The sequence below is a fragment of the Mixophyes fleayi genome, chromosome 4 (assembly GCF_038048845.1).
Source record: "Mixophyes fleayi isolate aMixFle1 chromosome 4, aMixFle1.hap1, whole genome shotgun sequence".
Taxonomy (NCBI): Eukaryota; Metazoa; Chordata; class Amphibia; order Anura; family Limnodynastidae; genus Mixophyes; species Mixophyes fleayi.
In genome coordinates this window covers 37,369,873-37,385,643 of record NC_134405.1, presented here as the reverse complement: position 1 = coordinate 37,385,643, position 15,771 = coordinate 37,369,873, and the positions used below count along the sequence as shown (strand labels likewise).

The 15,771-nt window shown below is 44.1% G+C and overlaps 1 protein-coding gene and 1 long non-coding RNA gene across 3 annotated transcripts in view; one reads left to right on the top strand and one right to left on the bottom strand.

Annotated features, from left to right (window-relative positions):
• Positions 1–15,771, bottom strand: part of LOC142150620 (uncharacterized) — a 173,763-nt gene that overhangs the window by 93,951 nt on the left and 64,041 nt on the right. The window lies entirely within an intron of this gene.
• Positions 1,645–14,320, top strand: LOC142151205 (uncharacterized). Of its 2 annotated transcripts, none has more exons than XR_012691166.1 (3): positions 1,645–1,777; positions 9,029–9,181; positions 11,763–14,320. It is a non-coding gene; the product is annotated as an uncharacterized LOC142151205 (long non-coding RNA). The 2 variants fall into 2 exon arrangements; XR_012691165.1 differs by lacking the exon at positions 1,645–1,777 and adding an exon at positions 5,574–5,623.

Here is a 15,771-nt window from a genome sequence, read left to right as displayed (position 1 = left end):
AAAGTACCAACAATCCAACATAAGCCATTTGGATAGTTTGGCCATTAAAGAATTGGGAGAAAATAAAGAAATAATTATAAAACCCGCCGACAAGGGAGGAGGGTTATTATGCACTATGATGGAAACATAGAGGACCGCCAACCTTAGTCCTTCTAGATGTCAATCCAATGTAGGAACCAATCCATATACAAGGATGTCATTGTTACCACCTTTATAATGGAGGACTTAGGAAACCAACTTCATTCTTATCAATTCATCCCTGACGAAGCCGACAAAGGGTAGGAATTGATGACACCTTTTGATTGCAAGCTCTTGAGCTTATTATTTTTTCCAACTGACTTCTTTACACCGATACGCGCCACTGCGCATGTGCAATACATTCACTTTCATCCTGCAGACGCGATCTACACATCTGCAAGGATACTGATACGGCTGGATAGGACCTCCCTCCCTGTATAGACAGGACCTCGGGGCAGCTGTGAAAACAAGTGGAACACTAACCGCTGGACTAGGACTCTCCGGACACATTCTCCAGCAGCAGGTTAGTTCCATCAGCCCCTGTATGACCCGATTATGTGCATTATAAGAACTGTACCAGAACGGATTGACTTTCATTTCTCTTCATTGTCTAAATACTATCTGGATGGACTGAGAATTCATACCGTGTGAACTGTATCAGAACGGATTGATTTTTTCTTTATTACTATCAACGGAGCATTTATTCATGCAATTAATTTGAATTTATACACTGCAAGGTTGTGTGTAATATTGCTTTCATTCTGCATCTCCGTATATAGAGGATTATTGGACTAATTTTATTAAATTATTTGCTATTTAGCATTGTACAAATGTATGCATTTATTGTTATCCAGTGCACTGGTTATTTTTGTTATTGTATGATCCCTGTTTGTGGCACTATTAAATATTGGCATTTTAGCTACTTCATGCCCCATTAACCATACTCTTCCTTATTCCATTTCATACATTTGCCCCTGCACCTGGGAGTTATTATTTTATTACTATATTCTACTGGGGATTGGGACGAGCCCTGTCACGCTCCTAATGGCAGCAACACACATCTAGGTGAGGAAGCGCAGATCCCATTTCCTTCATTCTAATACTACAAATTTGCTGATTAAATGTTGAATTATTGATCCACGTCACATACACATGCTGCACGGAAACTGTTCCTACACTCTGATGGTTGTGGGAGTACCTATGTTTTTAGCACTGTAGTGGCCCTGTGGTCTTAATGTCCACTCCAAGTATGGAAGTTAAACTTCTTCGCTATGTCAGCATTGGTTAGCATCATGTCGAATCCAACTGGAATACTCAAGTACTGGAATAAAACATCAGCTTTATCAACACAGACAGCTAACACACATACAGTCCCAGTCGTGCGACAATACCAGCTTTATAAGATACACAAGGAGTACTGTGTTGGAGCTGATGGTAGATATGTGTTTGCGGTGAAACGTTTTACGGGTTCTTTAGGGTTGCAAAGAGTTAAAGAGTCGTGACCACAAAATTCAAATATCAATGTTTTATTGCAAACAAGTAAAAATATAATAATCATATACTAAGCTTCTATAGCTCTCTTTGAAATATGTTTAATCAGCAATTATCCAGGGCCTCACGCTCTCTCTCTCTCTCTCAAGCTGGATAGACAAATGATTGGCACCATTACAGACGGTCCAGGACGAGGCACCTTGTGTCACAGCAAAACCAGCTTTTATAGAGAGGAAACTAAGGGTGCCGTATATCAATAACATATAAGGTATAATCAGAATTAAAAACTTCTTATTGGTACAGCTATGAGTAATAAACAATTTCAATTATTCTACGCAGGCGCAAAGCAGTGAAGTTACACGGGACATTCCAGTACATGCGCGGTTAGCACTGGGACAACGCCTAGCTGATATATGTATATAGACATACCCCGGCTTTGCCTTGGTTACATCAGCATTTCATAGTACACACAATAAAAGTACAAGAACAATAAAATGAAGTTCAGCGGCCAATTTGCTTGGCCTGTTGCAAGTTATCATTCATTTAGTATATAATATTAGCTAGAATCTGATTGGCTACTATAGGCAACATCTACACTTTTCAAACCCGCCCGAAAACTCTCAGCTTATAGGAGGATTCCCCATTTATCTTTCGGGACTTTATAGCCTATCTGTAGTGAATTCCAACCCGCCGGTAACTCGCAGCTTGATACATTTACCCCCAGGGGTGCTAAAAGGCCTGGGGGCCCCAGGTCTCCACTGGAACTAGTATTTTTATATTTTTTTCCTTTAATTACATTTTTCAACCCCTTTGGGCGGCGCATGCGAGGGGAAGGGGAGCGGCGGTGGATTGGGGGCAGAGCCGGATTAAGGGGGGGACCAGGGTCATGTGTCCCGGGGCCCCCTCTGTCACGGTTCTCCCAGGCCAGATCCTCTCAAGGGGTGATAAAATGGTAGTTGGTGGCTGGCTCCTCCTCCGGGACCAGGCACCTTCATTTGGCTGCAAATCTTTTGTTCCATCCCTCCCTCTCCCTATGTGTGGCTGCTCCTCCTAACCCTGTCACTGATACAGGTCCCATAGGACGTGGACCACACAGGTGTCACCCCATGTGTGCAGAGCTGCAAGAGAGACTATCTGCCTCTCCTACACAGTGTGGATGGAGCAAGGTAAGTGTGAGGGAAGGGAGGGGGGGATTTTAATATAATGTGTGAGGGAAGGGGGGGTATCTTAATATGATGTCTGAGGGAAGTGAGGAAGGGGCATAACTTGACAAGGAAGGGGCTGGTGTGATGTGTCTGGGGGGTCACTTGCTCCTATTATAAGACTCCCCTATGTGTATCCTAAGTGTTCCTAATACTGACCTATTGCCAATCCACAATTCATCCTTTTTGCACATTACCCTATTTTATACTTACAAGTACATCACTTCCAAATGAATGTCGTCCCAAGAGATCTCAACATCTGAAATATGGAAGTGCGGAATTCACTTAGATCTGCCAATGATCTGGTCTATTTACCTACATAGAGGTAATGTTGCTAAATTCAACCATAATTGGAGCAATTAGATTACCAACCATGACAACAAACAAATTCACACCTTCTCTATTAATAAAATAGGCTACGAGAGATATTATTCGTCCTTTTAATAACTATATAAAAAAACTGATCGTGCAACATACATCTCCTAAATGGATAGTGGCAGCCTGTTCTTTTGGAGTATACTGGTGTCCCCTTGTATATCAAGTCATTAAATATATAGGTTAGACCGGCGGTTCCCAAAGTGTGCGCCGCGGCTCCCAGGGGTGCCGCGGTGCTGTCACTGGGGTGCCGCGGGCCAGACATAAAAAAAAAAAAGAGATCACAGAAACTGACCAATCCGCCGGGCGCCGGCACCCAGCAGCCTCCTCTCTCCCGCAGCTTCACTGAATATCGACGTCAGTGACAGCTGCGTGAGAGAGGAGGCTGCTGGGTCCCGGCGCCCGACGGATTGGTAAGTTTCTGTGATCTCTTTTTTTTTTTTTATGGCTGGCGCGGGGCAGAGTGAGAGGGATCGTGACAGCGCGGCAGCAGGTGACAGCGGGGCAGCAGGTGACAACGGGGCAGCAGGTGACAGCGGGGCAGCAGAGGACAGTGTGACAGCGGGGCAGCAGAGGACAGTGTGACAGCAGGTGACAGTGTGACAGCGGGGCAGCAGAGGACAGTGGGACAGCAGGTGATAGTGTGACAGCAGGTGACAGCATGACAGCAGGGCAGCAGGTGACAGCGGGGCAGCAGAGGACAGTGTGACAGCGCGGCAGCAGAGGACAGTGTGACAGCAGGTGACAGTGGGGCAGCAGAGGACAGTGTGACAGCAGGTGACAGCGGGGCAGCAGAGGACAGTGTGACAGCGAGGCAGCAGGTGACAGCGGGGCAGCAGAGGACAGTGTGACAGCAGGTGACAGCGGGGCAGCAAAGGACAGTGTGACAGCGGGGCAGCAGAGGACAGTGTGACAGCAGGTGACAGCAGGGCAGCAGAGGCCAGTGTGACAGCAGGTGACAGCGGGGCAGCAGAGGACAATGTGACAGCGGGGCAGCAGGTGACAGCGGGGCAGCAGAGGACAGTGTGACAAAGGGGCAGCAGAGGACAGCGTGACAGCAGAGGACAGCGTGACAGCAGGGCAGCGGAGGACAGCGTGACAGCGGAGGGGGACAGCGTGACAGCGGAGGGGGACAGTGTGGCAGGGGGGCAGTGTGACAGGGGGCAGCAGCGTGAGAGAGGGCTGCAGAGTGGGCAGCGTGAGAGAGGGCTGCAGAGGGGGCAGCGTGAGAGAGGGCTGCAGAGGGGGCAGCGTGAGGGCAGAGGAGGGGACAGCGTGAAAGAGGGCTGAGGAGGGGACAGCGTGAGAGAGGGCAGAGGAGGGGACAGCGTGACAGAGGGGGACAGCGTGAGAGAGGGCATAGGAGGGGACAGCGAGAGAGAGGGCAGAGGAGGGGACAGCGTGATAAAGGGGGGCAGAGGAGGGGGACAGCGTGACAGAGGGGGGCAGAGGAGGGGGACAGCGTGACAGAGGGGGGCAGCGTGACAAAGGGGGGCAGAGGAGGGGGACAGCGTGACAGAGGGGACATAGGAGGGGGACAGCGTGACAGAGGGGGCAGAGGAGGGGGACAGCGTGACAGAGGGCAGAGGAGGGGACAGCGTGACTGGATGCAGAGGGGGCAGTGTGCCTGGATGCAGAGGGGGCAGTGTTGCATACAACTAAATAAGTATTTTTGTTGTGACCTAAATACTTATTACAATTTTTTGACCCAACTACTTCTAAAACAGGACTGCTCAGTAATTATTTTGGAGGGGTGCCTTGAAAAAATTTGGAGACTCTAAGGGTGCCGCGAACTGCAAATTTTGGGAACCACTGGGTTAGACAGTAGTTACTATTATCATTCATTGTTACATAATAACATTTAATGAATGTGTATATATATATATATATATATATATATATATATATATATATATATATGACAATGTCAGTGATGTGGACAGGGGAGAACGTCACATGTAGCTTCTATAGTGCACAAGGTGTACAGTATAAGCAGAACACAATAATACAGCAAATATTAATTGGAAATGTAAATGCTTGTGTACTGCCATGGTTCCATTAACCTATATAGATGTATTACCATTCCGAGTATGTTCATTACAAATATTGACAAGAAATTTGGAATCACAAGTGTATTATGCACCAGAATGAAGTGATAAATGCAACTGAGAAGGGGAATCTAGCGAGAAGTCTGTTTAGGACAAGCTGGAGGGAGCAGGAGGATGATGTCCTATATACTCCTATATATATATATATCCCTTATATCCTGCATCTACTGCTGTCATCTGCAACTGCTGTACCATGTGACTGCTGGTGACGTCACAGTACGGAGCTCCCGAGTTAGTCTCCTCCCCCCATGTCCCCGCCCAGTATATTCCTATATCTCCCCGCCCATTCTCCTCCCATATATCCCCGCCCACTCTGCGCCCATACTCCAAGGTGTCCCCGCCCAGTCTCCTCCCCCGTGTCCCCGCCCAATCTCCTCCCCCGTCACGTGATCTCCCGGCCACAAACCAGATGTCTGCAGGGTGAAGCCGGTAATTATACGGGGGGGGGGGGAGTGTGCTGTGTCCGGTTATACAGCACCGTGTGTATATGTGGCCCCATCATCTGGTTATGGGGCCCCTGAGTGTCAGCAGTGCACGTCTGGGGGGCTGTGTTAGGAAGTAGTTGGGTCTATAGTGTTTGCAGTGGATGTGATGTGTAGGAGGAGGGGGGAGCACTGACCAGGAACTTATACACAAGATAACGGGGAAGAGAGAGAGTGCAGAGGGGGAGAGAAAGCAGCAGAGACGCTGGATGGTGATCACAGCTGAGGGCTCCTGTACACAGCAGAACAAGTGACTGTGTCACACACAGACTGATATTATTGTCTGTACAGCTGTATTCCTGCTCTGTATTCTTATTATTACACTCTTACTATAGTCACCTCTATCAGTGCTCTCCCCAAGTCATACAGTCACCGGGTCACATGGTTAGGGATGGGGTCATACAGTCACCGGGTCACATGGTTAGGGATGGGGTCATACAGTCACCGGGTCACATGGTTAGGGATGGGGTCATACAGTCACCGGGTCACATGGTTAGGGATGGGGTCATACAGTCACTGGGTCACATGGTTAGGGATGGGGTCGTACAGTCACCGGGTCACATGGTTAGGGATGGGGGTCATACAGTCACCGGGTCACATGGTTAGGGATGGGGTCATACAGTCACCGGGTCACATGGTTAGGGATGGGGTCATACAGTCACCGGGTCACACGGTTAGGGATGGGGTCGTACAGTCACCGGGTCACACGGTTAGGGATGGGGTCGTACAGTCACCGGGTCACACGGTTAGGGATGGGGTCGTACAGTCACCGGGTCACACGGTTAGGGATGGGGTCGTACAGTCACCGGGTCACACGGTTAGGGATGGGGTCGTACAGTCACCGGGTCACACGGTTAGGGATGGGGTCGTACAGTCACCGGGTCACACGGTTAGGGATGGGGTCGTACAGTCACCGGGTCACACGGTTAGGGATGGGGTCGTACAGTCACCGGGTCACACGGTTAGAGATGGGGTCGTACAGTCACCGGGTCACACGGTTAGGGATGGGGTCGTACAGTCACCGGGTCACACGGTTAGGGATGGGGTCGTACAGTCACCGGGTCACACGGTTAGGGATGGGGTCGTACAGTCACCGGGTCACACGGTTAGGGATGGGGTCGTACAGTCACCGGGTCACACGGTTAGGGATGGGGTCGTACAGTCACCGGGTCACACGGTTAGGGATGGGGTCGTACAGTCACCGGGTCACACGGTTAGGGATGGGGTCGTACAGTCACCGGGTCACACGGTTAGGGATGGGGTCGTACAGTCACCGGGTCACACGGTTAGGGATGGGGTCGTACAGTCACCGGGTCACACGGTTAGGGATGGGGTCGTACAGTCACCGGGTCACACGGTTAGGGATGGGGTCGTACAGTCACCGGGTCACACGGTTAGGGATGGGGTCGTACAGTCACCGGGTCACACGGTTAGGGATGGGGTCGTACAGTCACCGGGTCACACGGTTAGGGATGGGGTCGTACAGTCACCGGGTCACACGGTTAGGGATGGGGTCGTACAGTCACCGGGTCACATGGTTAGGGATGGGGTCGTACAGTCACCGGGTCACATGGTTAGGGATGGGGTCATACAGTCACTGGGTCATACGGTTAGGGATGGGGTCATATTGTCACTGGGTCATACGGTTAGGGATGGGGTCATATTGTCACTGGGTCATACGGTTAGTGGTTTGGGTCATGCAGCAATTTGCTGAGGGTGTTTTGTAACTTCACAGTCTCGTATAATCATATATTGTCTAGGTGAGTATAGGAGCATCATAGATCATTGTATGGTATAAGATTTTCGGATTTAATCCATGTAATATTACCAAATCATATGATAAAATTTGACACAATAGAAGTGGAGTAAGAATTGCAATTTTGATAAAAATTAAATATGGGGAGTATACCTACCTTACATTGATTAATATATGAGAAGGTCCTCTGTCCCCGCTCATTTAATATTTTATTGATGTTTACACCTTTTTCACTTATATTTTAGCTTTGTTATTCACTTGGAAGAGAAAAATTTACAAAAAAAAATAATCTAAATCTGTAATATTTATTTTAAACATTATAAATAATAAATATTAAGAATTGTATTTGATATCACACTACCAAATAGTGCCTCCAATAGCAGACCTCTCTCTTCCTTTTTTCTTCTAGACTTTACTGTATCTATGAGGTTACATGTGTAAACTGTCACTTCTGTCTTTTCTTTATCCATGTATGATGTCACTACTAAGAGTTACATTCCTTATTGTATTCCAGTATATTGTCAGGCACTGCTGTTGGGGGCAGAGTGTTCTGAATTGAAGTTTTATGCAGTTACTAGCAGCGCTGTTCCCACAATTGGCCAAGATTAAATTGTAGTAATAATAAATCTATTTTCTACTTTGGATTACATCACTTGGGTCGGACAATCAAATACTTACATTTAATAGGCTGCATGAGGTTAGACTTTGTGGGTTGGATTATTTAAATGGACTAAAGGGGTAGAGAGGGGCGTTTACACGTTTGTACCTATTAGTAAACATTTTTAAACGCCCAAAATAGACATCTGTAATATAAACATCAACCTTATTTTCCCTCATTCTTCTGATTAATTTGATCTATAAATCAGAGAGCAACAAGGATTATTCTAAATGAATAAATGGGGTGGTTGTTGGTTTTACTTTTTTACTGTTTGCACCAAGCAAATTTTCTACAGCATCTGCCAGCTCCCAAAACTAGGTGCAGATTGCTGTTACATGGGGTGTTTCCATAGTCTGTGAAGTGGGCAATCACGTAGATGTGCTGTTTGACCAACTAGTCCACCGCTGCACCTTACCCCACCCACTGATGGGTGATGATGGCACTACAACCCTCCACAGCTGTGTAATCACATGTTTTGCACCATCACGTACTAGTGGGTGGGCCCGAATTTGACGATTCGCATTGTCCTTTCTTCCTTCCTGCCCGCTTCTCCTGATGTGTGGGAGATTGACTGTCTCTGGAGTTTGGGAGGAAAATCTGGGATCCTTTTAGATCCCATAGATTGTAAGCTTTCAAGCAGGACCCTCTTACCTTTCTGTATGTATGGATTACCCAGTATTGTTTTATTACTGTTTGTTTATAATTGTAAACTGCTACAGAATCTGCTGGCGTTATATAACTAAATGTTGATGTGGATGATATTCCAGATGTTGGCATGTATGACTGAGATGAAACCAGTAAAATGGGCAGGCTAGGTGGACAATTGGCTTCTATAGTTCTTTGGTTTCTATGTTTCTTAATATTAAGGCTTATTTATAAACATGCAAGAGTTCTGTACAATGATCATTTTGTGATTTCATGTGCCTACTTTTCTACAGATTCACCTGTGTTCACAAGTATCACAGTATATTGGGGATAACCTAAGCTATCTACCTGTGCTATCCAGCTAAGAGTGTACCCGGAGACGTCTCCCTACCAGATCCGCACAACCGGGCTGTGCTCCAGTCTTATTCCCAGTGCTGCTTATGTGGGTAAGTATTTCAGACATATTCACATACCTAAATGAGGCCTGAGAAGAGAGACTGAGAGACAAGAGTCCAGAGAGTCGTAATAGAGTCTGTTAAGCAGACTTATCTGCACTTGTGTTAGTTATGGGTCAGGAAGTGAGGTGGGGCTATATAATATGATATACATGAAACCCAATAATTGAAAAACTACCTTCTTGCCATTTTTAAAACTCCCAGCTGCTCTCGAAATTAACTGATTGCTCATGCTTTTTCCTGTGATGAATGCTGTCAGACAGCACTCCAGGACGCCGCTGTTTCCTCTGTGCGCCTCACACTAAGCAGAATGGGCAGCACGGTGGATAAGTGGTTAGCACTTCTGCCTCACAGCACTGGGGTCATGAGTTCAATTCCCGACCATGGCCTTATCTGTGAGGAGTTTGTATGTTCTCCACTTGTTTACGTGGGTTTCCTCTGGGTGCTCCGGTTTCCTCCCACACTCCAAAAACATACTGGTAGGTTAATTGGCTGCTATCAAAAAAATTGACCCTAGTCTCTCCCTCTCTGTCTGTGTCTGTGTGTGTCTGTGTGTCTATATTAGGGAATTTAGACTGTAAGCTCCAATGGGGGCAGGGACTGATGTGAATGAGTTCTCTGTACAGCGCTGCGGAATTAGTGGCGCTATATAAATAAATGATGATGATGACTGTGGAATGATGACATTATCCACAGTTCTGTGAGGTATGGGGAGGAAATGCCAGCAGCCCAGTTGCATCGCCTGATAACTGGGATGAGATGATTGGGAGAGCTAGTTACCAGTGTATGGTTTCAGACAGCAATTAGACAAATATTATATTAGACACTTTGTTTACAAATATGGACAATTTGTATTATGTTAAGAATCTGTACTTGCTGTGGGAGTATACAGCTCTTGGGACTGCACGTGTGATTTGTAATGTGGCAACACAGACAAAAATAGTCAATAGCCGAGTCATATTTGCTAGTGTGTGTGTGTCTATACATATATATATATATATATATATATATATATATATATATATATATATATATATATATATATATATATATATATATAATTATACTTCATGTTACTTATATAAAATAGTCGATGATCACACTGCTGCTGTCTAAAGGAAATTCACTCAAGTTATCGGTAGGATATATGAAGTTGTATAAAAAGAAGTAAAAATGGACAAGCGATGCTCATTGTTGTTTGGGCACTTGGTAATTTCGAAATTTTTATCCGTGCTGTTTCTAGTATAGCCGGGTGACTGCAAGAGTTGCAACTATGTAAATTAACAGAACAAAAAATATAAATAAAAAAAAAATATCCCAAATAAATAAGGCTTGCTTATAATCTGAAAATTAATTTATTATAATGCAATAATTAGAGTACAATGGATTAGTATCACTCAACAGCATTATGTGTGTGTGTGTGTGTGTGTGTGTATGTATGTATATATATAATATATTTATATTTTATAATGAGTGACTCCTTTTAAACATCAGTGAAGTCACCAATATTTAATTATCAACTCAATATAAGAGCATACTATATCCTATTTTGGGTAACTCAGCTTGAAGAAGATATCAGTTCTGGTAGATATTTAGATGCACCAGCCATATATGTAATATTTATATAAATATATACACCGATCAGCAACGACATTAAAACCACCTGCCTAATATCATGCAGGTTCCCCTCATGCCTCCAAAGGAGCTCTGACCCATCGAGACATGGACTCCACAAGACCTCTGACGGTGTCCTGCGGTATCTGGCACCAAGACATTAGCAGCAGATCATTTTAGTCTTGTAATTTACGAGGTGAGGCCTCCTGGCTCTGACTTGTTTTTCCCAGCACATACCATAGGTGCTCGATCGGGTCGAGATTTGGGGAATTTGGAGGCCAAGTGAACACCTTGAACCCTTTCTCGCTTTTCTCAATCCATTCCATCTGGGAATACCGCTGCCATGAAGGGGTGTACTTGGTTTTAATGTCGTGGCTGATTGGTGTGTATATACCCCCTGAGGACGTCAGTGTCACATGAATGGCTGGATGAAACATGTCAGGTTTGTTTGTCCTGTTTTATTGTGCCTCTACCTGCTACCTTATTGCTGGTTATGCTGCTTTTTTTGAGTGCTTTACATTGGATGATGTAGGACTATCCTGTAAATTGAACCATCAGATAAGCAGGATTTGATTTATTGATTGTACTTGTAATAGTTGTATCTTATGATTACATTTATCCAGAACATATTACACTATTTGTATTCCTTTTCTATTTGAATATATGTCTTTGGAGCTGGAGTTCTCACCAGGAAGGTGCTTTGGAGATAATCAGATATTCCTGATTCATGTTATGCACATTTTGATTTTTGAGCACATTTTGGGTTGTTGGCTGTTTTGATTGGGAAATTCTGCACTATTATGCTCTTTTTTTGTTCTGTGCTTTTCATTTTACTATTTATATATCGAATCAGAATATACTCCCAACATGAGATATTTCTTAATTAAGGACAGTTTTCAAATGAGGTGTAATATTTACATTCATATCATTAGGGTATAAAATATTATGTTTTTAACAGGTGGATTAATGAACAGGATTTCCTCTAGCAACAGAAGAGGACTCGCATTCTTTTTTTCTTAATATCTGAGTGTTCACCGACAAGTCATATCGACTACAGAAGTCACTGCTTATTAAACTTGAGGTTTTCCACAAAATTTTTTTCATTTTCTGAATAAGAGAAGCCTTCTGTAGCCTGTTACTCATTAAACACACAATGAGTCTCACAGGAGAGAGACCATATCTATGTTCTGAGTGTGATAAAATGTTTTCATTTAAGTCAAAGCTGATCATACACCAGAGGATTCACACAGGGGAGAAGCCATGTTTATGTTCTGAATGTAGTAAATGTTTTAGGACCATTTCAAAATTAGCCAGACACCAGAGGATTCACACAGGAGTAAAACCATTTTCATGCTCTGAATGTAGCAAGTGTTTCATCACTAAAGCACATCTTGTTAGACACCAGAGGATTCACACCGGAGAGAAGCCCTTTTCATGCTCTGAATGTAGCAAGTGTTTTACCACTAATACACACCTTATTATTCATCAGAGGAGCCACTCGGAAGAGAAACCATTTAAGTGCTCTGAATGTAGCAAGTGTTTTACGCAAAAGCCAAATCTTATTAGACATCAGAAGATTCACACAGGAGATAAACCATTTTCATGTTCTGAATGTAGCAAGTGTTTTATCACAAAGGCAGATCTTGATAGACATCAGAAGATTCACACCGGAGAGAAGCCCTTTTCATGTTCTGAATGTAGCAAGTGTTTTGCCACTAATACACACCTCGTTAGTCATCAGAGGAGCCACTCAGAAGAGAAACCATTTAAGTGCTCTGAATGTAGCAAGTATTTTAAGGAAAAGTCAAGCCTTATTGTGCACCAGAAGATACACACAGGAGATAAACCATTTTCATGTTCTGAATGTAGCAAGTGTTTTATCACTAATGCAGATCTTGTTAGACATCAGAGAATTCACACAGGAGAGAAGCCATTTTCATGTTCTGAATGTGATTATTGTGTTATCCAAAAGTCAGATCTTGTTAAACATCAGAGAATTCACACAGGAAAGAAACCATTTCTATGTTCTGAATGAAATAAATATTTTAAAGAAAAGAAAACACTTCTTACTCACCAGAGAATTTTATAAGCAAGTTAACTTGTTTAAGCACCATAGCATTCAAATAGAGGAGAATCAATTTTCATTTTCTGAATGTGGAAAATGTTTTACAGGGCACCCGGAAAGTATTTACAGCGCTTCACTTTTTCCACATTTTGTTGTTACAGCCTTATTCCATAATGGAATAAAGTCCCTTTTCCCTCAAAATTCTACATATAATACCCCATAATGTGAAATAAGTTTTTCAGAGATTTTTGCAAATTTATTAAAAATAAAAAACTAAGAAATCACATGTACATAAGTATTCACAGCCTTTGCCATGAAGATCAAAATTGCGCTCAGGTGAATCCTGTTTCCACTGATCATCCTTGAGATGTTCCCACAGCTTAATTGACCACCTGTTGTAAATTCAGTTGATTGGACATGATTTGCAAAGGCACACACCTGTCTATATAAGGTCCCACACTTGACAGTGCATGTCAGAGCACAAACCAAGCATGAAGTCAAATAAATTGTCTGTAGACCGCCGAGACAGGATTGTCTAGAGGCACAAATCTGGGAAAGTTTACAGAAAAATATCTGCTTCTTTGAAGGTCCCAATGAGCACCGTGGCCTCCATCATCCGCAAATAGAAGAAGTTCGGAACCACCAGGACTCTTCCTAGACCTGACCGGTCGTCTAAAGTGAGCGATCGGGGGAGAAGGGCCCTAGTCGGGGAGGTGACCAAGATCCCGATGGTCACTCTCAAAGCTACAGCATTCCTCTGTGGAGAGGAGAACCTTCCAGGAGGACTACCATCTCTGCAGCAATCCACAAATCAGGCCTGTATGGTAGAGTGGCTAGACGTAAGCCACTCCTTAGTAAAAAAAAAAAAAACACATGACAGCCCACCTGAAGTTTGCCAAATTGCACCTGAAGGACTCGCAGACAATGAGAAACAAAATTCTCTGGTCTGATGAGACAAAGATTGAACTCTTTGGCGTGAGTGCCAGGCATCCTGTTTGGAGGAAACCAGGCACCGCTCATCACTAGGGCAATAACATACCTATAGTGAAGCATGGTGATGAAAGCATCATGCTGTGGGGATGTTTTACAGTGGCAGGAACTGGGAGACTAGTCACGATAGAGGGAAAGATGAATGCAGCAATGTACAGAGACATCCTGGATGAAAACCTGCTCCAGAGCGCTCTTGACCTCAGACTGGGGCGACGGTTCATCTTTCAACAGGACAACGACCCTAAGCACACAGCCAAGATATCAAAGAAGTGGCTTCAGGACAACTCTGTCAATGTCCTTGAATGGCCCAGCCAGAGCCCATACTTGAATGTGATTGAACATCTCAGGAGAGATCTGAAAATGGCTGTGACCAACGCTTCCCATCCAACCTGATGGAGCTTGAGAGGTGGTGCAAAGAGGAATGGGCGAAACTACCCAAAGATAGGCGTGCCAAAACACTTGAGGCTGTAATTGCTGCCAAAGGTGCATCAACAAAGTATTGAGCAAAGGCTGTGAATACTTATGTACATGTGATTTCTTAGTTTTTTATTTTTAATAAATTTGCAAAAATCTCCCCCAAATTTTTTTCACGTTGTCATTATGGGGTATTGTGTGTAGAAATTCGAGGGGAAAAAAGGAATTTATTCCATTTTGGTATAAGACTGTAACATAACAAAATGTGGAAAATGTGAAGCTCTGTGAATACTTTCCGGATGCACTGTATATACAATTGAAGCTATTTTACACTGAAAGAACTGACACAAGAGACCTTGTGCATTTTCTCCCTGGATTAACTCCCTGATATAACGGGGGGTATTTAGTTAGGACGACAGATCATGGCTACGGGCGGCTGCACGCTTCCTGTTTCCGCAGCATCACAAATTTCCCTTCGCACCCCATAGGGTTACGAAGGGAAATCCGTGATGGCACTTTATGTGCACAGCCGCGATCTGCCGTCCTAATTGAATACCCCCCCCCCCCCCCCCCAAAGTTTGCAAAGTGGAGGTTCTTCACGAAGTGCATTCAATTCACTCTGCAAACCTATTAACTAGTCATATGATTGACTACAACTGTATCACCATCTTCCTTTACACCCACACTCTCTCTTTGACTTTCTGGCTTTTATCCCCCTCTACTCCAATGAAACCGCTCTCACCGAGGAAACTATTAACATCCTCACTGCCAAATCCAAGCGTCTTTTCATCCTGAATATCTTTCTAGACCTCTGCAGAATTTGACACCATTGTTCATTCTCTCCTGCAAACCCTCTACATCATTAGACTCTGTGTTGCCGCTCTTACATGGTTCAACTCCTACTTTACCAACAACTGCTTTTGGGTCTTTGTTTCTTCCTCCAGTTCCCAATCTCTCCCACTACCTGTCAGCATCCCCAGAGGATCTGTTCTCATCCCCCTGCTCTTCTCCCTCTACACTTCTTCCCTCTGTGATAGTATCATTTCCTTTGGCCTCCATTACCATCTCTATGCTGCTGACACCCAGCAAGGCCCTCTTTCCAAGTGTTTTATTTATGTAATTTTGCGAGTTGTAATTCTGTAAGCTTGCTTCCTGTATTGATTATGTACATGTTACTTTATGTTGCTGTTTTGCCCTCTGGTGTCTTATAAGTAAAATATATTTCTAAAATTTCATATGGTGATTTATTTTGTGTCTATAAACCTTTTTATTACATTTATAGAACTTCAGCATGGAGGCCTAAAAGGTGTCCCATGTTAAAGTATAGGTTGAGACCTGGAGGTATATTTACTAAAGTGCAGGTTTGAAAAAGTGGAGATGTTACCTATAGCAACCAATCAGATTCTAGCTATCATTAATTTTAGTACATTCTACAAAATGACAGCTAGAATCTGATTGGTTGCTATAGGCAACATCTCCACTTTTTCAAACCCGCCAT